General features: G+C 47.7%; 2 non-coding genes and 1 pseudogene across 2 annotated transcripts; all 3 read right to left on the reverse strand.

Moving 5' to 3' along the window:
• Nucleotides 1-4618: 4618 nt before the first annotated feature.
• Nucleotides 4619-4797, reverse strand: LOC148647805 (U2 spliceosomal RNA; annotated as a pseudogene).
• A 10562-nt stretch (nucleotides 4798-15359) lies between these two features.
• Nucleotides 15360-15552, reverse strand: LOC148647806 (U2 spliceosomal RNA). Its single transcript, XR_015927071.1, has one exon. It is a non-coding gene; the product is annotated as a U2 spliceosomal RNA (small nuclear RNA).
• Nucleotides 15553-21199: 5647 nt separating this feature from the next.
• On the reverse strand, nucleotides 21200-21389 carry LOC148647807 (U2 spliceosomal RNA). Its single transcript, XR_015926899.1, has one exon. It is a non-coding gene; the product is annotated as a U2 spliceosomal RNA (small nuclear RNA).
• Between the last annotated feature and the right edge of the window lie 2553 nt (nucleotides 21390-23942).

Genomic DNA, 23942 nt, shown 5'->3' on the forward strand with positions numbered 1-23942 from the left:
CTGTCTCACCCCTGAGTCCTGCCATACCATTCGACCTACATGTCCGTTTATTAAAACTTTGCTCCCCACTTCTCTATAGAGGGTCTGAATCCAACCTATAAAAAGAGAGCCAAAGCCCATACGCTCCATAACCTTCCATAGGAAGTCATGAGACACTCGGTCAAAGGCTTTCTCCAGATCTAAATTAGCCAGCAAGAAGGGCACATCTCTTTGTCTTGACCAAGCAACTAAGTCCCTTATTAACTGCAGAGTCCAGCAAATCTTTCGTCTTTGGACTCCACATGTTTGCTCTTTACCCACGACTTTAGGAAGCACTCGTTTTAGCCTATTCGTAAGAACTTTCGCCAAAATCTTGTAATCGGTGCCCAGAAACGTCAAAGGCCTCCAATTACTCATATCTGTAGGTCTTCCCTTCTTATACAACAAAATCAAAATCCCTGTCCTCATAGATGTACTCAAGCGCCCTTTCACAAATACCTCCTTCACCACAGATAACAATATATCTTTCAATATGTCCCAAAAGGTGTAATAAAACTCTACAGGGAGGCCATCTGCGCCCGGCACTCTCCCTTTTTTCAACTCTCTCATGGCGGTAGTTAACTCTTCCACCGTAAAAGGGCCTTCCATACTCGATTGTTCATCCTCTGTGATTAATGTTGCCACTGGCTTTAAAACACATCTAACAGCTGCTTCTTCTATCTCTCGCTTCGCAAAAAGCTCCTGATAAAAAACCGTTGCAACCGATAACAGCCCTTCCCTATCTGATACAGTTTTACTTGCACTATCAAGCAGGCCTTCCACTACTCTCCTGCGAAGCCTGTCCCTCATGCCATGGAACTGGAAAGTAGAGCAGGACTCTGAGAACGGCAGTTTATCAATGTGTGTCTTAAAGAGGTACCTATGAGCCTTCTTCTCAAAGAAGCTTTTCAGCTTCTCCTTCTGTTTACAGATCTCCTCTAAATCCACTGATACCCCTCTGTTACTGTTCTCATATAAAAGTTAGATGCTCCTGCAACAATCTACCCTCTCTCTTTTCCTGTGCTTGCTTTTCCCTACAGTAGCTTCTCGTTATTTGTTGGATCCTCTTCTTAACTAAGTCCCACCACTTTAGGGTGGAGGACCATTTAGTTCTTTCATCTACCCACTCCATCAGTTTACTTCTTATCAATTTTCTGTAGGCTGCATCTTCTAACTCGTGTTCAATCTCCAGGTCCCCTTACCAAAGTTAACACCTGCCCCAGCAATTTCAATCAACACCAGATCATGATCTGGGTGCCAAAAGGGCTGCACAGATGCACTTAATACCATAAGGTCCCTGGAGGAAAAGATATAATCCAGCCTTTTGGACACTCCTTTCGAGTTTCTCCACGTGGGCCTGGCCTTCCCTTTCGCAACTCTGGCAACACAATCAAACAAACCGTATTGCACTAGCATTCTGCTCACGAACTTTACGTCGGGGTTATCTTTGTCATTAAAGTCAAGGTTGAAATCTCCCCCTATAACGATCTTTCTATTGGTTAAACAAAAAGGAGCTAAGTTCGCGTAAAAGGTAAGTCTCTGGGAAGCTACAGCTGGAGCGTACACTCCTACAAACCGAAAACTAAAACCACCCACAACCACATCCACACTTATTAGCCTACCAGCCACGCCCACCTCACATCCTTCCACCACTAAATCGTAGGTCCCAAATAAAACTCCAATGCCTGAAGAATGAACCCCACCGTGCTCCATCTGGAAGGGCCTCTATCCCATTCATTAGTAAAGACAGCCGCATCCCTTCGATCTCTGAGATGCACTTCCTGTAAAAAACACACAGTAAAATCCAATGTCCTCAAATAACTAAACACTGCCGTTCTTTTAGTTCTATCTCTCAGTCCTCTGACATTGATTGTTAAAACTTTCAACATAGGAAATTACAAAGATTTAACAAAAGCCCTTCTGAGACCATTCCCTCACTAGACAAGAAAAACGTACGTAGACTTCTCTTACTTCTTTCTCAAATGTACCACACACTAATAAACCAGCCACTCTCTCCCTAGATTTTTCTACCTCTACTCTCACACTCTTAAAACCTTGCAACATATTACAAATACCCTCCGTATCAGGAGGATAAATGACATTTCCGTCCACTAATTTGCATGCATGCAAAAATTCCCTAGGGACCACTAGTTTCGCTTTTAGCGTTTCCCTTCTCCTAACCTTCTGCTCACAATTGACCTAATCTTTTTCTACATCTTCTACCCACTTTCTCACTAGGTCTGCAATTCGATATCTCTGCTGTGCAACATCCCTAATGTCTTCCGCGTACAATTGGAAAGTGGATACTTCCCCGGCGGTAACCACTGGCCTCAATCTGATCCCTCTTTTCTCAAAAATTGATTCAGACCACAGTCTCAAAAATTTGCTGGGCATTCCTGCATCAAACCATACCTCTGTTCTTTCTTCAGGCATTCCACCGGGCAAGCTGTTCCCTTCTTCTAGAGGCGTTTCATCAATGGTCAGATTTGGTCCTGGAGAACAAGAAGGCTCCAACAACACATCCTGAAAATTAGGTATGGAAATTGCAAAACCCCTTTGTGCTTCCATCCCAGTAGACGCTAGGTAATCCTTCGCCGCTTCTACCTCCATGTTATCTGCACTTCTACCCGCCTTTCTAATTAAATCATCATCAGGCTCTATGTTCTTCCTCTTGCTTTTATGTTTAGTTTGGACCTGTCCCGGCTCCATCTCCTCCGCCATGTCTCCCCAACTCATTTCTCCGACAACCTCCTTCATTACTTCCAGTCCCGAAGAAACTTCTTTTGACTCACCTCCGGTAAGTTCACACCCCCGCGCTGTTTCTCCAGTGTCAGCCATTGAGGCTTCTCTTGTTTCCTCCATGTCCACACTGCCCATCTCCTCCTCACCTCCGCGCCCCTCTGTACTGGCACCTGGGGCTGGTCTCGAACCCTGCACAATCTCAGCAAAACTCTTTTTCCGCTGTTCACAATCCTTAAATATGTGCACCTCGCCCCCACACAGATTGCATCTAGTTTCTTCAGTGCAGTTAGCGGTGGAATGCCCCACACCTTCACATTTCCGGCAGATCACCTCACGACAATCAGCAGCGTTGTGCTCCGGTTTCCCACATCACCTACAAACTGCGGGCTGCCCATAATAATAACAATAACCGTTATTTGAGCCAATGAAGAAAGATGCTGGGGGATGCAAAAGGCCGTCAGGCGCTTGTCCGTTAGGCCGAAGACACACCCTATAGCGTCTCTACCCTGTCCAGTACCCCTTCCTGTCCATAAGTTTTTCACCCACTCCTTGTATGTCCACAAACCGTCTTAAAAAGCAGACGATATCTCCTTCTGGTACATATGGATTGAACATCACCACAGTTAATGTTCTCAGTTCACGGGCAAACAAAGGTTCAATGATATAGTCCGAGAAAGGTTTATCAGCTTTTTTCCCATTAGCAGTAATCCAGACTCTCCTGACTAGATCCTCCGAAATAAGCGATAAGTCGAAAATCTTCTTACCCGGAAAATCTTGGAGACAAAAGACGTCTTCTGGTCTTAACTGTAAGGCTTTCTGCACCACTTCTTCCTCAAAAGTGTCCAGAGAATCCAACTCTGTTTTCGATCCTCCCATCCGTAGCACGAACCGCACTGCATTCCGCACTCGTCCCTCACGGGTCCTTGAAGCTCCATCCATCTCGAAGAAAAATGTTTGGCCGGAAAGCTCCGCCACAAAAAAAACTCCTGGCATCGATCCCTCCTCTCTCTTTCTCTTGACTAAGAAGCAAGCTGCGGACAGGCCACACACTTGATCTTAGCCAAAAGGCCGAGAAGCGATGCCCGACGCCGGCCTTGGGCGGGCGCGCAGCGGCGCAGGCCGACGCCTCGGGAGCCCGGTCCGCACGCGGCTGCCGGCCGCCCAGACTCCGCTCTCCCCCTGTCTTGCCTGCCTGCCCGCCAGTCCCGGGCGGGGGCCCTGCTCTTGGATCTCCTGTCAACGGCCCGACAATGGCCGCAGGGGGGCGCCAGCAGGCCGGCCTCCTTAGCTTAGGCCCCTCCCACCAGCAACAGCTGTGCCGAGCGAGCTGCAAGCGAAAGCGGACTGTCGGCACCTGCGGGCAGAGGCAAGGGGCAGCGCTCTCTTGGGAGGGATGGGGACACACACACACACACACACACACACACCTGCCTGCCTGCCTGCCTGCCGTAAAAAAAGGAAGAAAAGGTGTATATACTAAGTTTTTTGGAGGGAAAACGCCCGGCTGTTGAAAGGGGCCCGCCTGCGAGGACGGACACACACACACACACACACACACACACACACACACACGCCTGCCTCCCTGGGAAAAGGCTGAAAAAACTTTTTTGAAAAAGTTTTTTGGAGGGAAAACGCACGGGAGCCGAAAAAGGGGCCGGCCTGCTTGCCGAGAGAGTCGAGACGCGGGAAAGTGCACAGAGGGAGCACGGGAACGGAGACGGGGAGGGGGAGAGAGAGACGGACACACGGAGACACACAGATGGATGAGAGACGAGACCGGAGAAGAAGGAGCTCCAGTCCACCTCGCTTGCTTGCTTGCTCGCTAGCTAGCTACGTCTGTCTTTTCACCGCTGAGAGAAGGTGGTGCACCGTTCCCGGAGGCGCTGCAATACCTGGCCGATGCGTGGAGAGGACGGAGAAAGCTCCTGATCCAGCTCCCTGTTCCAAAAATCCGTTTAATATGTGGACCCCGGTGGGGGACGTATCAGATATTAAACTGATAAGAACAGATTTTTTTTTATTATATATAAAAATGAACCCCAAAAATCATGCACTCACTCCACCATCCAAACTAAACCACGAACACCACAAAACTAAATCCTTCCACCTTTCTTTAGCTGCCGCAAAACCCCACCTAATCACATCCCACCTGATCCGTCTCCCTATGTCTGCTTTCACCCTGGCAAACACTAAAAGCTGAGACCTCCACTCCATGTTTAATCAAATCATCACGAGCCTCCCACACATACAGTTTCACCAGGCTTACTATTAGCCAGGCAAGGAACTTATCATCCCACTTCCCCACCCTTGGTATGCCCCTCATAAGTAAATTAAAGGACAGCACAACCCCCAGGCCAACCCGTGCCATTGCACTCCCACATTGTTCCCACACTGCCTGAACAAACCCACACTCCCAAAATACGTGTCGGACTGTTTCTTCCTGGGAACATCCCGTTCTCGGGCACTGACTCTTCTTCGACAGCCCCCTAGCATACATGACTGATCTTACAGAGAGTCTCTCCCACACACACAGCCAGTTAAGATCTTTCAGCTTATTGTCCAACCCCCCGGGTTGTGTCTGCAGCCATACTTCGTTGGACACACCCAAAATTGCTGCGGTCTCCATCTTCATCACCAGTTCGTACAGTGACCTGTGATTTAAGGACCTTGACGGGCCTCCGGGTGAGCCTTCAGCCATTGTGCCGCATGTCGATAGTGCAAAGGTAAGGATTCTGCCTTCGGAGTAGTATTCTTCCATCTCGCTAGGTGTCGCATTGTCGACAGAAACCACAATTGAACAAAATAGCAGCAGAGATGTGGTGGATCATTAGCCAGGAGTACACACAAATTTGACACAAAAACACAGTCCAACTTAGCCACGAAATTTGGAACTCCTCTGCCCCCCTCGGCGACTGGCCTGAACATATCCACTCTTTTTATCCTTTCGTATCCTTTCCCCCACATAAATCGAAAGATCATTCTCGTCACTTCCTTCCTTTTCCTCATTGGCAATGGTAGTTCTACTGCCAAATACAAAAGCAACGGCAAAATGTCAACTTTCAGAACCAGGATCTTACCTGTGTAGGTAAGCACTCGATGTTGCCACAACCCAATCTTGCGATTAACCTCCCGCAATCTTTCCTCCCAGTTCAGCTTAGCAGAATCTTTGTTGTGAAACAGGATTCCCAAGGTCTTCACTGGCCCAGACACCACAGTAAGACCCCTCGTCCGTTCCGGTCTGTACTTCCATACCCCAAATAGTTTAATGGTACTCTTAGCTTTATTCAATTGGGCTCCGGTCCCTGCTGAGAATTCGCCAACAATACTCAGAGCTCTTTCCAACCCTTCTTCAGAATCAAGAAACAAAGTGACGTCATCGGCATAACTTTAGCCTCTTTCCCGCCACTTCCAGGAACTGTTATCCCCCTCACTGTCGTGTCTTCTCTCAACTGGTCCAGAAGGAGCTCTAGATATACAACGTACAGGAGTGGGGACAAAGGACACCCCTGCCGCACTCCGCACTGCACAGGAATCCCCTCTCCCATCCACCCATTCACACACACTCTTGTCTCCACCCTTCTATACAAGGTATGAATCCAACCCACGAATGTTCTGCTAAGACCCTTTGCTTCCAGGAGTCGCCATAGGACATTGTGATTCACCCGGTCGAAAGCTTTGCACTGATCTAAACTCACCAACATAAGTGGTAGATTCCGTTCTTCGACCCAGGATATGATGTCCCTGGTCAGTTGCAAATTCCATCCAATATTTCGGCCTGCCACCCCACATGTCTGATCATCTTTCACTAGAAGTGGCATCACTTCCCTTGGTTGCCTACCCAGCACTCTGGCCAAGATCTTGTAATCTACACACAAGAGCTGGATAGGCCTCCAATTACTCAGATCAGCCTTATCGCCCTTCTTGAAAATTAAAGTTGTGACACCAATCTTCATGCTGGGTCCAAGCTCACCTTGGTCCAATACCTCCGAAAAAACCTGTAACAGAACCGGCTCCAGTTGCCTCCAAAATGTTCAATAAAATTCTGCCGGTAGGCCATCAATACCCGGTGCCGCTCCCTTCCTTAACCCGAGCATTGCAGATCTAATTTCCGCCGCCGTCACTGTTCCCTCCAATTCTGTACTGCCCACAGACGCTTTTTGCACTCTAGACAGCATTCTGTCCTGGGTATCGAGATCAGCCGCTTTTTCTGAAAAGAGAGATGAATAAAATTCTGTAGCCCTTCTCACCATCCTTGGGGGGTCGGTGACCATACTCCCGTCTTCCATTCTGATGCCTGTAAAAGAGCTTCTTTCCTGTTGGTTCCTCATGGCCCTAAAAAACTGAGGCGTACAACGCTCATCACTCTCCAAGATGGCTCCCTTAAGTTTAAAGAAAGAATTCCTCCCCCATCTTTACCATTTCTCCTTGAGCATTGCTTTAATTTGAGCTGCTCTGTCCCCGTTGAAAGGGCCCCCTTGATTGGACACTATATACAGATGCAGCCATTCAAAACGAGCGGGCGATACCGCATTATTTTGCGGTGCGCTTTAAGCAGTCTACCGCGAGTTACCGTAAATTCTCCTATAATACTGCAAGTAAAATAATAGTATCCGGAATTTCCGCAAGGTGGAGCTAATAAAGCTCAACCTCTCATGTTTGTGCTGTCGCCATCAAAGTCTTTAACGAAGATATTACTAATAGGATTAATAATGAATGACCTTGGACAAGCTGTAAACTCAAAGTCTGGTCCACTGGTCCACATTCTTTTTTTCATTGACCGTCTTTGTAAAAGTAACACCACGGCATTTCGCAATCACGCATTTGTTTCCAATCATGCAAAGTACAGTAATTTTTGAGAATCGATTCACCATGCCTTTCACATGCTCATAAAATAGATTGATTTAGGAACATAAACATATTACCGTATGCAAACTGTACTGTATACAGTATGTATATGTATATTTAATGTCTTAACTGTGCCCGTTTAAGTATTGAATATTTATATGGAATTTTACCACTGAAGGGAAATCTTAATACCTGAGCATAAAATGAATAGGAACATACTGTAACGCGTGTGAAGGCCATAAACGATATTAATTTTGGAACTTAAACATACAGTATATGGCTGGTCTCAGTACTTTAAAGAAAACATACACACCAGTATCCCATTTCTCCCTAAACATTTTAAGCATCGAAGTCTTTAACTAACGTGATACCGGAGTCAACAAGCATACTTTTAGAATTTGATTAAACGGGAATATAATATGGAATCGCGTATCTAAAGAAATTAATAACGATATTATATTCATGTACCGCAACACAAGAATAGTACACGCTGTACATTGTTGATAATGTTTCTGTAGTGTTTTTTCAGCACTCTCCATGTGACCTTGCTGGTGGCACTGTGGGTTAGGTTCCTGACCCCCATGTCACATGGTCTGTGATCGAATCCTGCTAGAGCCGTGACTTTTTTTTTAACAAACATTTCTTTGAAAAAATGAAACGTTTCCCTGAGTCAGAGATTAAATAAAACCTCACTCGCACCAAACAAATTTATATTTCTAAATATCACAACATGATCGAATTTAAGTCATTTTAATAACAATGAATAGTCACCTAGGCGTTACAATATAAACATTTATATTGATTTAAATAACGTTTTGATTTAAATCGCAAATGCGGGTTTAAATATGTGTTTTTTGATTCACAATCAGACAAATGCAACATAAATTGATATCTTTGTCTTCTAAGTATCTTAATAAACTTTCAGCATAGCTTTCTCCCCGTTTAGATTTATTTTGGGATCAAACGTGGAAAGATTAAATTGTAATCGTTTTTATTTTTTAAATACATTTTAGAAAAGTGTAATCTATACTAAAAAGCTGTACACCACCTGCTATAAAGATACATATTGTAATACTTTCGGGTTCGGATAGGACAGACACAAGAACTCAGACTTGCGGAGTTAAAGCAAGTTAAAGCCTTGATTTTATATATCACCTTTAAAAGTGGCATCTCAAAGCAAAGTAAATACCCAACACTGATTGTACCCATCTGTCATGCTAATAAAGCAGCTTGAATTGAATTGAGAGAGGGGGGGGGGGGGGGTATATTTGCTTTGTGTATAAAGTACATTGTGAATGTTTTCACAGCCTTCACTTTGTCGTTTTTATGCCATTTTTTGACCACGCACGAATATTCCTATGTCCGTATCTTCGCAAGGGAATCAGTGCGAATTTTAATACTAATTAAAAATATTAATTACCGTGGGCACTTTCCACCCCCTCTACATTCTCAGAGTAGAACAGACTAACCTTCTAATGAAAGACGGTCCACCCCCCACGGACAGGAATAGTGCCCACCGGCACTTAAATTTAATATGGTCAGTAACAGTAAACAGTAACATGGTCAGAAGGAGCACGTACAAACGTTTCCGAAATAACCACATGCAAGACTCTGATGCTTAAAATGTTTAGGGAGAAAGTGGAATACTGGTGTGTATTTTCTTTAAACTACCAATACCAGCCATATACAGTCTGTAACATAGGGATTTCTATATGTCTTTATTTAGTGGTTACATTAGTGACAAAGGCTAAACTTTTAGCTTCAGTAACGTGTACATATCTCCCCTTTTTATAAAACGACATGGTTGAAAACTGTTCCAGAGCCACTGTTGTTTCATCAGTGAAAAGTACATCATGAAATGCCTCTCCCTGTTCAATCCACTGGAAAAAAGAAAAGGAGCATAAAGCTTCTGATGGTCATAAACGATATTCATTTAGGAGCAGCATCAGAGGTATGTTTTTAACTGCACTGCATTGGAGAGAATACCATAGTGTGTTTTTTTTTTACTCCCTGGCGGAAACTAGCTTCCAGAAGAATCAGTATGGCTCAGAGATTAAATAAAACTTCACTCGCACCAAACAAATGTATATTTCTAAATATCACAACATGATCGAATTTAAGTCATTTTAATAACAATGAATAGTCACCTATGCGTTACAATATAAACATTTATATTGATTTAAATCGCGTTTAAATCACCTTTATTTAAAACCCATAAATAAAGCTGATACTGTTTAGACTTTTAATTATTTAAAACTGTATTAAAGCAGCACTATACACAATGCAATGTAAATCGCTATCTTTGTCTTCTGTGTAATGTTCACCTCTCTGTCCAGCAAATTTACAATAGTAATAATAATGAACTTTATTGTATATGGCGCCTTTAAAGGTGGCTCCTCAAAGCGCTTTACAGGTTAAAAACAATACTGTTAGGCTGGGAAAACGATTTTTGTTTAAGAAATACAAAATGAGATATAATGATATGTTCCGGCTTAGACATTAACGAAGAGCATAACGCGTGTACTGTATACACTGCAAGTACAACCCCCCTCTCTGCAGGAGTGCTGGCTGTGACGAATTGAACCGGTTTCACGGGTATTTTCAAAGTAGGAGGCGAGATTTCGAGCGAAAGACACCTCTCCCCCCTCAAAAACCCAGTAAGTACAGTACTTACTAGTTAAAGGCTAGGCTCCTCAATGAAATCGCTTTAACATGCTAATGCGTTGGTGTAACAGTCCGGGCGTGGCAAGCTTCTAATTTCAACCCGACTACGGCGAAAGGAACCCTTCTTTCATTAGAAGACAATGAACATATTTTAGCCCTGAATGAATTAATAGCAAACATGGTTTACATAAAAGACATTTTTCCAAGAAAGTTTAGCCTTTGTCACTAATGAAACCACTAAATAAAGACATAAATATAAAAATCTTAAGATTTTTAAAAGACATGACTTTGCTAAAATTTATTTGAAATTAAAAACAATTACAACCGCCAGGGGAGAGAGAGAACAGGGGAGGGATGTTGGTTTTGCATAAGGGGCGGGGCTATGGAAATTAGGTATGTTTGGGAATGTGTAGTTACATGTTCTGGCTGTTTGTGAATTGTCGTTGTTGAGGTATTGATTTTGTGTAATGCTTTGTTGAAAATTGAGGTGGATTTTGTTTATGATAAACAGGATAAACTGGGATGGGAGGAAGGTTTGGTTTTGCATAAGGGGCGGGATTATGATAATTGGAGGACTTTGCAAGAGTAAAATGGTTTGATTATTTGATTTTGTATTGTTGTTATCTATGTTTTTGGTTGGTATTATGTTTATGTGGTTGTTTTTGTTGGTTGGTTGTTATTATGGTTATTAATAATACGATCTATAGTTGAAATCTGAGCCTAAATAAAAAGAAAAAGCAAGTGATTAGGTTTATGAGCAATCTAATTACTTATTCGTTTAAAACGCTATATAAAATAGTTTATTAATTTGCTGGACAGAGCGGTGAACATTTATGCATAAGACAAAGATAACGATCCTGATCAGTTTAGAAATCTGTGTACGCTGTAAGGTTTTTACTCCTTAAACTTTTAAAATACACGTTTTGAATAGAAAGAAATCCTCTTCCTGGTACAGTATGTATAGCAAACCAGCACGTCTTTTTTCTCCAATCAGAGGGGTGTCAGATGGTGTCAGCCAATCACCATTCTGAAGCCCTACCATAATCTCTGGTATGGGGAGACCCCAGAATTCTGTCCCATAGTTTAGACAGATGATAGATACTTTTATTGATCCCGTGAGGGAAATAAAGTAAATCATTTTCATTTTAGGAAATTATTAAACGCTCGGTTCAAAGCAAAGGAGATTGTCTGTTATAGTGGACATAAAAACAAGAGTTCGCTGGCATTATATCCTGGAAGACACAGACCTGCACCAGACCGGTAAAATGCCTGATGAACTAGGGATTGGACAGTTTCCAAGTGCTTGTACAATCGATGGAAATGTTCAAATAAATGTGCAAAAGAAATAAACAAAATAATCATTTATTTCTTTATCATATTGGGTAGCTAATGTCCTCTCTTTGCTAGTTAGTGGCTGTGTTTCTGCGTTGGGTAGCAACGGGTGACTGTTCTCAGGCGGAAGATGTAAACAGCTTAATGTTCGTGTTAAATAATTTTTTTAAATTAAAATTAATTCTATACAGCAATCGCATATTTGGGTACCGTTTCATAAAACTTTCATGCTTAAAATGTTTAGGGAGAAATGGAAGACTGGTGTGTATTTTTTCTTTAAACTACCAAGACCAGCCATACACAGTACAGTTTACATACATACAGTAATGTTTGTTCCTAAATTAATATCGTTTATGACCTTCAGATGCGTTATGCTCCTCTTCTTTTTATGCTCAGCTACTAAAATTTCCCTTTAGTGGTAAAATCCATATAAATATTCAAAACTAAGCGGATAAAAATGTGCACAGTAAAGACATTAAATGATTAAATCTTTGCACTACCAACCAATGCACCACGAGTGCCCCTGTCGGTCATTTTGGCCAGCCAATCACTTACCGCGGTGCCCTGCGGTGGCTTGTGGGTAGGTTACTGTACCGCGGGTTTTTACCGCGCATTTTGAATGGCTGCATCTGTACAAGGTTTCAGGTTCTTCCTGCAGTCTCACACAATCTTTGTTCCAAACGACGTTTGACCCTGCAATAGTTTTTAGAAACCACTGCAATCGTTCGTTTACACGATTCCTACCAACAGGCAGCCGATGTGAAAAATCTCCTCCTCTCTTTATAATCCCGTAGGATGCTTTCAATTCGCCTCTGATATTTCTTCTCCCCTAAGATCGAACAATTCAATTTCCAATAGTTCACTGAAAAACAGGGGTCTTCATCACCAAAGGTGATGGAAAGCAGTAAATGGTCCGAAAACCACATAGGGACAACTTCCCTGGCAAGAACTTTCGCCCTAGTTGAAACAAAGATATAATCCAGCCTCCGAAAACTTCCTCTCCCATTACTCCAGGTGTAGTGTTGGACTTGGAGAAAACCGTCCAACAACTTAAAATTAGCAATCAAATCCTTAAGTGTGTGCACCACCTCACCCAAAGTGTCTCCCAAATCAATGTTAAAATCCCCACCAATGATTAGCTCTCTTTCTGTATAATAAAGGCTCCAGATCCCTTAAAAAAACACCCTGCATCCGCCTATCTGCTGGAGCATAAACACCAATGATTCTTAATTTAATTCCCTTCCGTATTCCGTCTATCATTAACAGACGTCCCGGAACCACAGAGTTTACCTCCTGACAGACTAAATCAGACCCATAACATAAAATGCCAACCCCTGAAGAGTTGATTCCTCCCACACTCCACCACGAGTATCCATGGGTCCACTCTTTTTTGAAAATTCCCACATCAGCGGAGTCTTTCAAGTGAACCTCCTGAAGGAAACATATGTCAAACCGTCTACGTCCCAGGTCTTCAAACACCGCAGCTCTTCTTTCCGGATTTCATAGCCCTCTCACATTAATGGTGATGACCGAGAAGTTCATGGTGGGTCCGGGGGGTTGTCACCCATCTCCTCATCCGAATTGGAGTCTGAGGGACTCAGAGCACCAATAAGGCTGTCCGAACTTCCATCACCATAAGGACTCCGACCTTCCTCCATTTCTGTTGGGCTCTGTGCCCTTTCCTCTTGAAAAGGCGTCTGTGCTAGGCAATTTGCATAAGGACTTCCCTCCTCTGATACGGGTAACACCGATATCTGGCCATGAAGTTCTGTTGATCTCTCTCCCTGTCCGGGAGGCAGCGTGTTTGCAGAATCCTCCACTTCTTCCTGATCACTTGTATCCGAACCAGTGTTAACCATCCGATCCGTGATCTCCTCTTCTGATACTGCGCCCTGTTTTCTCCCCTCCTTCTTTTTCTTCTTCCCTTCACTGGAGGTTCTTTTCCCCTCACCTGTCAGATGCCGTTTGTTTTTTCTTCCTTTTAACCACCGTAAAACCGTCTCTGTCCTGCACCTCCATCGCCTCCGATCTCGTAGACGGCCCTTCTCCGGCAGCATCCAGCCCCTCCAGCATGTCAGCCCAACTATTCCTGCTCTCCTCACCTTCTCTCGCAATCTCGCCCCCTGCCCTTTATCCTCCCGGCCTTCCTCCTCAGCTTGCGGCTCCTCTTCATCCTTCCTCTCTCTACCTTTCCCTTCTTCCGCAGGGGTTGGTGCGTCCTCTTCACTGTCCTCCCCAAACAACCTGATTTCCCCCCGGAGTGCTCTGCTGTAGTCCATATTCCTGCGATTACATTGATGGTACAGGTGTCCCTCTGCCCCACACAGAGAACACTCTTTGATATTACAGTTCCGGGTAGAGTGATTACGGCTCTGGCATTTTGAGCATTCCGTTACCTCACAGTCAGCGTCACGATGCCCAAAACCACGACATTTGCGGCAAAAAAGGGGTTGGTCTCGATAATAAAGATCCAATTGCAAAGGTTGCTGGGGGGTGCTTAAAGCCATCCGAACTTCTGCCATCCGCTTGCAGTTGGACCCGGTACTGCCTGTTCCCAGCCCAAACATTACGTCGATCCATTATTCTCCGCGGTTCTTCACACACCTCTACATATCTACTTAGGAAAGTTGTAACATCCGCATCCGAAATGAAAGGATCATGCATATGCAAAATTATCCACCGTTCATAATTAACCAGTCCCGTACATGTATAATCACTTAAGCCCTCTTTGTTCTCTGCGGCACGACACCTTTCCGTGACTTTCCTATGCAGGTTAACATCCTTCAGAGACAAATCAAAGTATCCTTGTGTTCTATTCCCTTGTAAACATAAGATCTCACATGCACTAAGCTTCAAGGTTTGAAACAAAACCGTTTCCTCAAACTGATCCCTTCCCTGCATTTCTGTTCCCGGCTTCCAATGGAACCGTATTGTCTGTCTTAAGCTAGGGGGGACCCCCTCTCCTCCACTTTCCTCCAGGATCCGCAGCCATAGCGAAAAAGGTGTTTCGGCTGCCGAAGCAGCCTACTCACCAAGAGACGTCCTCTGGTACGCCACGTACTGGGATCGCAGCCAAAAGGCCGAGAAGCGATGCCCCCAAAGGGGCGGACCGACGCGCGGGCATTCCGCTCGTGCACAGTGGCGCAGGCCGACTCCTCTGGAGCCCGGGAACCGCGCAGCTGCCGGCCTCCCTGCAGCCAGAGGCCTGCCGCCGGACTCTGCTCCCCCTCTCTCTTGCCTGCCTGCCTGCCAGTCCCGGGCGGGGACCCTGCTCTTTGATCTTCTGTCAACGGCCCGACAACGACCGCAGCCGCAGGGGGCGCCAGCCGCCTGGCCTCCTTAGCTTAGGCCCCTCTCAACGGCAGCAGCTGTGCCCAAAAAGCTGCAAGCGAAAGCCGAGCACCAGCACCTGCGGGCAGAGGCAAGGGGCAGCTCTCTCTCGGGAGGGAGGGACGGGGACGCGCGCACGCACACATGCCTGCCTGCCTGCCTGCCTGCCGAAAAAAAAGAAAGAAAAGGTGGATATACTAAGTTTTTAGTATAGGGAGCCGAAAAGGGGGCCGGCCTGCTTGCCCAGAGAGTCGAGACGTGGGAAAGTGCACAGAGGGAGCACGGGAACGGAGACGGGGAGGGGGAGAGCGAGACAGACACAGAGACACACAGATGGACGAGAGACGAGACCCGAGAAGAAGGAGCTCCAGTCCACCTCGCTCGCTTGCTCGCTAGCTAGCTACGTCTGTCTTTTCACCGCTGAGAAAAGGTGGTGCACCGCTCCCGGAGGCGCTGCAATACCGGGCCAATGCGTGGAGAGGACGGAGCAAGCTCCTGATCCAGCTCCCTGTTCCAAAAATCCGTTTAATATGTGGTCCCCCGATGGGGGGCGTATCAGATATTAAACTGATAAGAACAGATTTTTTTATTTATGTTTTATTATAAAACAGTTCAAAAAATGATTATCCTACCCTCCACCATTAGCACCACGTGAGTAAGTCCTTCCATCTTTCCTTTGCGGCCGCAAATCCCCAACGCTTGATGTCCCATCTTATCCTGCGGACAACGTCCGTCTTCACCTTCTTTAGGATGGCAGAAACCGTCCCTTCCACTCCGTGCCTGATGAGTTCTGTGCGGGCCTCCCATACATACAGCTTTGTGAGGCTGATCAAAAACCAGAACAAAAAGGCTGCTGTCCATCTTCGGGAACCGGGAACTCCTCTCATCACCACGTTCAGTGACAAAGGTAAGTCCAGGCCTGCTTGTGCGAAAAGGTGCCGGCCGGAACTCCACACCCTCTGCACAAACCCGCACTCCCAAAAAACATGGTTTACCGTTTCAGTCCCTGTGCAGCCTTGCCTCGGACACTGGCTCTTTTTTGATAGTCCATGAGCATGCATGACTGCCCTAACCGCCATTCGACCCCATATGCAGAGCCAGTTCAGATGCTTCATCCGATTATCCAGGCCCTTCGGTTGGGCCTGCAGCCAGGTCTCGCTGGACACACCCAGGATCGCTGGCTTTCCCGATGTCATAACTGTCTTGTATAACAGGCGATGGTTCAGTGTAGTAGTACCGTCCCGTACCTCTGGGTGTGTCCGCAGCCACCGCACTGCGTGACGGTAGTGCGGCAGGAGTCTCTCTGTCCTCGGGGTCGTGTTCGTCCAGGCGGCTAGGTGTCGCATGCTCGCTGTGAACCAGAGACTTACAAACCGGCTGCACAGGTGAGGCATGTTATCGTGCAGGGTGACGCACAAGCTTGCGATGTAAACACAATCTAGCTTTGCTGGGAAATCCGGAATCCCTCTGCCGTCGGCGAATGCTCTCGTACGAGTGCCCCCAGATGAAGGTAAATACGGCTCTTACTAGCTCCTTCCTCTTCCTCGCAGGTAGGGGGTACACTACCGCCAGGTGGAGCAGCAGGAGCAGGATCTCCACTTTCAGCACCAGTGCCTTCCCGATCCAAGTCAAAGACCTCTTCTGCCAAAGGCCTAGCTTCTGATGGATCTTCCGGAACCTGGCCTCCTAGTTCGGGCTTGAGGGGTCCTCATTGTGGAAAAGGACCCCCAAGATCTTCACCGGGCCCGTCGTCATTGTTAACCCACTGGCAATCTCTGGTTCGTATGACCAGGTTCCAAACATCTTCACTAGGCTTTTGGCACGATTCAGCTGGGCGCCAGTGCCTCTGGAGAACTCGTCCACTATAGCCAACGCTCTCCCCAAGCTTCTGTCTGAGCCCAGGAAGAGCGTGATGTCGTCAGCATAAGCGGCGATCCTGGCTTCCTGCCCCCCACCACCTGGCACTCCGATACCTTCTACACTGGAGTCCCTCCTCAGCTGGTCCAGCAGGAGCTCTAAATAGACCACGTACAGCAGGGGCGAAAGAGGACAGCCCTGTCGCACACCACACTTTACTGGTATACTCCTCCCTACTGCTCCGTTGACGCATACCCAGGATTCTGCACCGCTATACAAAGTCTTGATCCACCCAACGAACCTGTCGGGTAGGCCTTTCCTCTGCAGGAGTGCCCACAGGGTCTCGTGATGGACCCGGTCGAATGCCTTCGCTTGATCCCGGCTTACCAGCATGAGTGGTAGGCCTCTGTCCTCCACCCAGGAGATGATATCCCTGGTCAGCTGCAGATTCCAGCTGATCTTCCGGCCTGCCACGCCACATGTCTGGTCCGCCTTGACCAGCTCAGACATTACCGTCCTCAGACGGCCGCCCAGCATCCTGGCCAAGATCTTGTAATCAGTGCACAGGAGCTGGATCAGCCTCCAATTGGCCAGGTCTGCTTTGTCTCCCCCCTTGAAAATCAAGGAGACAACTCCAGTCTTCATAGTCAGGCCCAGTCCATCTCTGTCCAGGGCCTCATTGAAGACTTGCACCAGGAATGGCTCCAGTTGGTCCCAAAAGGTGCGGAAAAACTGTTGGTAACCCATCAATGCCAGGGACAGTGCCCTTCTTCAGGCCAAGCATTGCAGTCTTGATTTCTGCCCCTGACACTGGTCCAGTCAGAGCGGCAGGTTCCTCCACCGCTTTCTCCACACCCTTCAGGAGTCTGTCCCTGATGCTGGAGTCGATCTCCTTTTCTCGAAACAAAGCTTCATGAAACCCTGTGGCGCACCTCAGCATCCCGGGTATGCCTGTAGCTGCAGTCCCGTCCTCGCACCGGATACTCTCGAAGCGACTTCGTTCTTGTTGTCTCCTTACGGCGCCGAAGAACTGGGGTGAGCAGCATTCTTCCCCTTCCCTCCAGACTCCCTGCAACCTGAAGAGGAAGTCCTTTGCTCGCTGCAGCCACACGTCCCTAAGCAGGCTCCTAATGTAGGTGACTCGTTCACCATTGAAGGCGCCCCCCTGGTTCAGACGACCGTACAGGTCGTCGAGTTCTTCCTGCAGTTTGGTGCACTGGCGTTCCTCCAAGCTGCGCCGGATCCTACAGTACTTCCTGGTGATCGTCGCGATGGTTTGCTTACAAGATTCCCACCAGTGCACCGCGGAGCTGAAAGACTCCCTCCTCTTCGCAAAATCTCTCAGTGCCGCCTCCATTCTCCTTCGGTATCTCGTCTCTAATAGTACTTGTTTATTTAGTTTCCAGTAGCTAGCCTGGAAACCGGGGTCCTTAACACCGAAAAAGACTGTCAACAATTGGTGGTCCGAAAACCAGGTGGGGTTTACCTGCCTGCTTAGGGTCTTCCACTTTGCAGTAGAGAAGATATAATCCAGTCGTCTGAAGATTCCTCTTCCATTATCCCATGTGTGGTGTGCGACATCGACGAACTCATCCCGCAAGTTAAAATCCGCCATCAAGGACCTCAGTAGGCGAACTCCCTCACCGTGCGTGTCCCCCAGGTCAATGTTGAAGTCACCACCGACGATCAGCTCCCTGTTCGTGTACAGCAGGGCTTCTAGTTCCTTCAGAAAGGGACCCTGCTGGCGTCGGTCTGCTGGGGCATACACATTGATGATTCTCAGCATTGTTCCCTTCCAGGTTCCGTCCACCACCAGCAGACGTCCAGGGATCACCAAGCTGACCGTCTGAGCGTCAAGACCTGGTGAACCGCACAAGATACCTACACCAGAGGAGTTCACCCCTCCGACGCTCCACCACGAAGGACCCTTCCTCCACGCCTTCTGAAGGGTCCTCACATCTTCGAGGTCCTTGAGATGGACTTCCTGCAGGAAACACAAATCCAAATTCTTCTGCGACAGGTATGAAAATACCGCCGTCCGCTTGTCCGTCTTCCGCAAACCCCTCACATTGGCTGTCGCCACCACGAGGGTCATGGTGGGTCCAAGAGGGGTCTGTCACTCTCCATCTCCTCTCCCTGGCTGGGCTCAGGTGAGCTCGCTGCCCCTGCTGTACTTACCGAGGTTTCGCTGTCCAAGGTCTCCATAAGGGGAATCGACCCCAGGGGGCTGTACGGGTACGCCTGTTCGGGGGTAAGCATGCCGGGCTGGCAGTCGACTATCGGGCTGCCATCTTCCGTCATGTCCTGCGCCACCGAGTAGGTGTGGCGGGGTGCTGGTCCGGACCCCTGCCCAGGAGGCAGAGAGCCCTTGGTGTCTTCAAGTTCGGAGTCGCTCGAAGTTGACTGGAGCATCTCTTCCTCCATCTTTTCCAGGCCTGCCATCTCCTCCTGGTTTTCTCCTTCTTCTCCTCCTTCGTCCGTCTTCTTTTTCTTTTCCTGTGTCTCCTTCTTCCTTCTCCCAGCTCGAGAGCGCTTTTGCTTTTTCGGCCCTAGGGGGGTGAGAGTTGTTGCCCCCACCTCCTCTCCCACCAGTCCCGATGCTGCAGGTGTTGCCTCTACCACTGGGGGTCGTGTCCCCTTCACCACATCTGCCCAGCTGGTGTGCCACACCTCCCGTGAAGCTCCCGGTCGTACCTCTTCTTCTCCCGCTTGCCCTCCTTGTCCTTCTTCCTACTGCCCTCCGGTTGATCTTCCTCCTCCCCGGCCTCCTCTGGCCGCTGTACCCAGGCTTGGATTTCCCTCTCCAGGTCCCTGCCCCTCTGATTACACTGCCGGAACAAGTGCCCTGTGTTCCCACACAGGGAGCACTCCTTCACTGGGCATTCCCGTGTGGAGTGGCCAGGTCGGTGACACTTCCCACACTCTCCGACAGTGCACGTCCCCTCGCGGTGTCCAAAACCTCGGCATTTCCTGCAAAACTCCGGCTGGTCCCAGTAATAAAGGTACCCCCTACCTGATCCAATGGAGAAAGTGCCCGGGGGGTGGGTGAAGCCGTCCGGTGTCCTGGCATCCCACCGAAGTTTGACCTGATATTTACGCTTCCCGGTCCAGACCGTGCGGGTATCACTGACGGCACCCGGGGCGCTCCGCACCTCCACGTACCGACGTAGGAAGGTCGTCACATCTTGATCCGTCACAAAAGGGTCAAACATGTGGAGGACCACCCACCTTTTGCCGTCGCCGAGCAGGCCCCCGCACTCATACTCACGCAATTTCCCATCCGCCTTCGCTTGTGCACATCTCTCCGCTGCCCTTTTGTGAAGTGCGGCGGTCCTGAAGGTAACATCCATAAACTTCTGCGCCCGGTTCCCTTGTAGACATAAGATTTCACTTGCCTTAAAACCCAGGATCCCGAACAGTACCTCGTCTTCAAAAGGCTCTCTCCCCTGAGGCTCCGTCTCCGCCCTCCAATGGAAGCGGATGGTCCACTTGATGCTGGGGTTCATCCCGGCCTTCCTCGCCTCCCCGGGATCCGCAGCCATGACGAAAAGGCAGCCTTTCGGCTGCCAAGCAGCCCACGCACCAAAACCCAAGTGAAAAAAACAAATCCAAAAGTCCAAAATCCAAAACGCAATCCAAAAAAAGTCTGGGGTCCAAAACGATGCAATCCAAAGCGTGTCCTCATGGAAAAGTGTTGTCCTCACGATCCCTTCTCTCCCTCGACCTCTGACCTTAGCCAAAAGGCTGAGAAGCGATGCCCCCAAAGGCGCGGACCAACGCGCGGGCATTCCTCTGGCGCACAGTGGCGCAGGCCGACTCCTCTGGAGCCCGGGACCCGCGCAGCTGCCGGCCTCCCTGCAGCCAGAGGCCTGCCGCCGGACTCTGCTCCCCCTCTCTCTTGCCTGCCTGCCTTCCTGCCAGTCCCGGGCGGGGGCCCTGCTCTTTGATCTTCTGTCAACGGCCCGACAACGACCGCAGCCGCTGGGGGTGCCAGCTAACCGGCCTCCTTAGCTTAGGCCCCTCCCACCAGCAGCAGCTGTGCCCAACCAGCTGCAAGCGAAAGCCGAGCGCCAGCACCTGCGGGCAGAGGCAAGGGGCAGCTCTCTCTCGGGAGGGAGGGACGGGGACGCGCGCACGCACACACGCCTGCCTGCCAAAAAAAGAAAGAAAAGGTGGATATATATATACTAAGTTTTTTGGAGGGAAAACGCCTGGCTGTCGAAAGGAGGGCCGGCCTGCTTGTCGAGACGCGGGAAAGCGCACAGAGGGAGCACGGGGACGGGGAGGGGGAGACAGACACAGAGACACACAGATGGACGAGAGACGAGACCGGAGAAGAAGGAACTCCAGTCCACCTCGCTTGCTTGCTTGCTTGCTTGCTAGCTATGTCTGTCTTTTCACCGCTGAGAGAAGGTGGTGCACCGCTCCCGGAGGCGCTGCAATACCGGGCCGATGCGTGGAGAGGATGGAGCAAGCTCCTGATCCAGCTCCCTGTTCCAAAAATCCGTTTAATATGTGGTCCCCCGATGGGGGACGTATCAGATATTAAACTGATAAGAACAGATTTTTTTTGTTTTTTGTTTTTTATTATCAAAAGGTAACAAAAGGGTTCACAGAAACTTCGTCAATCACCAAAATCAAACATAGAAACACAAATGGCAAAAACAAAACCACTGCAAGAAACCAATCAAATCATGGGATTACAATAAGATAAAACATCAGTAGTTAGATATTAGCCAATACCTTCCACTTTTCTTTAACAGCATGGAAACTCCATTTCCTTTTATCAACGGCCACCATACATCTGACATCCCATAGTACCTTATTCCACACCCCTCCCACATCACGTCACTCCCTTCTTCACCAGCAAATTTCTTGCGGCCCACAGTTCAATTTTCACAAAGCTAATTAAAAACCATAACAAAAAAAACATTTCTTTCATTTCCCCCCCCCCCCCACCAAACATTATTGTTGCAAGGTTCACTGTAAAAGTATTATCTATAGCCTCCAAAACAGTTTTGCTCTTTTCCCACACTTTTTGCGCAAAATTACACAACCAAAAAACATGTTCGATGCTTTCCTCGCCACGACATCCAGTTCAGGGGCACCCGACTTGTTTGGTCAACTTATGTTTATATAATACAGTTCTTACTGGAAGTCTCTTCCATAACGTTAACCAATTGAGGTCCAGACAGTCCAGACGCAAACCCTTGGGCTGCACTCTTCCCCAGATCTCGTTTGCGACGCCCCCAACAACCCTGGCTTCTCCTCTTTCTGTTGTAGCGCAATACAGTGCCCTGTGATCCAGCAGCTCCGACTCGTCCACCGACTTCAGATGTTTCCTTGTCCAGGACACTGCATACCTGTAATGCCAGGGCAGATCTTCACCGTGAGGGACGTCGTTCTTCCAGTTGGTGAGGCTGCGCATGCTGTTCGATAACCAAAATCTTACAAAGTACTGATAATCATGCGACACAGGTTGTTTCAATGCTTTACAAAGACCAGACACAAATAAACAATTTAGCTTGATCGGCATGTTCGGTACTGACCTGCCCCCCTTTTCTATGGATCTATACATATCAACATGTTTTACGTATTCATATTTTTTATTCCACAAAAAACAAAAAACTTCTCTAACCAGATACCTATTATACCTAGCAGGCATGGGATACACGTTTGCTAAATACGTGAGGGCGGGTTACACATCTGTTTTTAATATAATTACCTTTTCGATGAAAGAAAGCCTCCTGTCGCCCCATCGGAGTAGTCTTTTCCTAACCACCTCCAATGCCTCTTGCCAGCTGCTATGAATAGTACTTTGGTCATTAAAAGAAACCCCCAGAACTTTCAAAGGACCTCTGCAGCAATTCAGGTCGCAGAGACTCCCCTTTTCGTCCCTCCAACACCCGAAATATTTTATTTTGCTTTTATGTTTATTTAAATTTGCTCCAGATATCCGGGCAAAGCTATCAAAAATCCCCAGAGCCTCCTGCAGACTTTCCTTCGACCCTACCATCAAAGTGATATCGTCAGCATACAAAGTCATCTTCACTCTCCCACCACCACTCCCAGGCAACACTATGCCATCTACACGTGGGCTCGCGTTAACCATCCTAACAAAGGGTTCCAAATAAAGCACAAATAATAGAGGCGATAACGGGCATCCTTGTTTCACGCCCACCTTCTGTTCTACCAATTTCCCAAGGTATCCATTCACCACCACTCTACTCCCTACTTGCTTATACAAAGTCTTTAGCCACCTGATGAAAAGTAAACCAAAACCCATCCTCTCCATCACGGCCCACAAAAACTTATGTGACACTCTATCAAAGGCCTTCTCCAAATCAAGGCTCACCAGTGCAAGGGGGATGTTCCTCTGCTCGGACCACGCTATTATGTCCCTAACCAACTGTAATGACCAGGTAATTTTCCTTCCCTGGACCCCACATGTCTGATCTTTCCCAATCACTTTGTCCAAAACCCCTTTCATCCTATTAACTAACACCTTTGGGAACAGTTTATAATCTGAGCAAAGCATAGTTAAAGGCCTCCAATTCGCTAACTCTGTCGGTTGGCCTTTTTTATACAGCAGAGTCAAAACCCCCTCAGGCATCGATCTTCCCAAAACGTCCATGCAAAAAACCTCCTTCATTACCTCGAGCAAGATCGGCCCCAATATACCCCAGAAGGTCCTGTAAAATTCCGATGGCAAACCATCAATTCCAGGCACCTTTCCATTTTTTGTGTCAGCTAAGGCCAACCTGAGCTCTTCTAATGTAAAAGGCCTTTCTAAGAGGGCCCTACTCTCCTCCGGCAGCTTTGAGTCAATACAATCCAGGGAGGTGAAATCTATCTCCCTTCCCGTCTCTTTTTCAGAAAAGATTCTGATAATAACTAAACACTGCCTCCAACATGCCATCTATGTCTGCTACTACTGTGTTCGCATCCACTCGTATCCCATCCAGCCTTCTTTTAACCTGCTGCTTTCTCACCTGTCTAAAAAGATAAGAGACACAGGTCCCTTGCTGCAGGGAGGAGTCAACTCGGGTCTTAAAAATAAAGTTTTTTGCCCTCTCCTCATGATACGACCTTAATTTTCTTTTAGAGGCTGCCACCTCAGTCATGTCCACCGGCACCCCTTCGTTCAGGAGAGC

This window comes from Lepisosteus platostomus, chromosome 15 (assembly GCF_059453375.1).
Source record: "Lepisosteus platostomus isolate fLepPlt1 chromosome 15, fLepPlt1.hap1, whole genome shotgun sequence".
Lineage (NCBI taxonomy): Eukaryota > Metazoa > Chordata > Actinopteri > Semionotiformes > Lepisosteidae > Lepisosteus > Lepisosteus platostomus.